Source organism: Alligator sinensis, unplaced genomic scaffold, assembly GCF_000455745.1.
Source record: "Alligator sinensis unplaced genomic scaffold, ASM45574v1 scaffold2_1, whole genome shotgun sequence".
NCBI classification, from domain to species: Eukaryota; Metazoa; Chordata; order Crocodylia; family Alligatoridae; genus Alligator; species Alligator sinensis.
The window spans coordinates 374,609-375,947 of NW_005842712.1; the positions used below are offsets into that span (position 1 = coordinate 374,609).

Sequence of the window (1,339 nt, forward strand, 5' to 3'; positions counted from 1 at the left end):
TGCTCCCCTTCCCCTGGACTCACCATCAGCTCCCTGTGGTGCCACATTGCCCTGGCCCCTAGAGCAAAGGTAGGAAACAGCAGTTGGATGAGGGAAGGAGGAGCCTGGAGACTCCAGCAGCTATTGCTGGAGCAGTGTGGGGAATGGCAACTGGGTGAGAACCTGGGAGCTGTACATTAACCTTCTGAGGGCTGCTTATGGCCTGTGGGCCACCAGTTGGACAGCACTGATTCACAGCAAAATGCATAACCAGCATTGAAGCATGTGTTCCTTCACAGGGCCACAGTCAGCTGCGCTCTTGCTTGCTTACTTGGGGCCCTTTCACTCTTAATTGCCAGCTTCAACAGGATAGATGGAGAATGGTTTCAGCTATGTGTAGTCTTTGTCTAGCAGACTGTCCTGGGATGTGGAAGACCTGGGTTCAAATCCCCTGAGGGTGAGGTAGACTTATGGCCAAGGTGTCTCATTGGCACATTCAGTGGCGACGTGTAGTGGGTACATGGGAGTGCACATGCACCCCCTGAGAGTGCTGGTGCACCCCTTGACTGGCTGCGCTCCCTGCTTAGGCAGTGGGCAGCGGGGGCAGGCAGGAGTGCTGGTGCCCACCCTGTGAGTGCCAGCCGAGGAGTGGAAGCACCAGATGTAGCATCGCGGCCACTTCTAGGAGCACTGCCTCCGCTTCTGGAAGTGCTGTGGCTGCTTCTTAGCAAGATTGGTCATGGGGGGACCCCCCTGATCACTGACTGGTTGCTGAGGGGGACCGTGCCCCCCCGACTAAGGTGATACCAGCCTCCCGTGGGCACATTTCTTAACAACTAGGTGATTAGGCAAAAAGTGGGTTACCATTACCATCAAGAAGTTGCCAGCTATGGGGTTTTGCTGACGACAGTTTCAGTGGACTCTTGCAAATATATATGCTCTTGTGGTGAAAGTGGATGGCAACAGAGTATAAATGAAATGAGATGTTTAGGTGGCCATCTTGGATTGGGTATGAACATGAGCAGTAGGTGAAGTTTAGATATGTAGGGGCTAAAATGATGAAGGAATGTAGATTTTTAAGCAGAATTTGAGCTGTTTTATTAGAATGAAATGGAAACACAATCAGTTATTTAGATGCCTAAAACACAGAAGTACCTCTTAGACCAGGGGCGGGCAATTATTTTGCGTGGAGGGCTGCTTAACAAGGTTTGGTGAGTTTTCGAGGGCTGCATAGGTAGCCCTGCCCCTTGAGTTGCCCCTCCCTGGTCTCCATCTTGGGACTGGATGTCCCACCTCTAACCCCTGACCTTTGCCACTGGAAGTCCCTCCCCATTGCCTCCTGGAAATACTCCGGGGGGGG

At 52.4% G+C, this 1,339-nt stretch overlaps 1 protein-coding gene across 1 annotated transcript in view; it reads left to right on the forward strand.

The window, feature by feature from the left end:
* DCDC2C (doublecortin domain containing 2C) overlaps window positions 1-1,339 on the forward strand; it is a 108,537-nt gene that overhangs the window by 27,454 nt on the left and 79,744 nt on the right. The window lies entirely within an intron of this gene.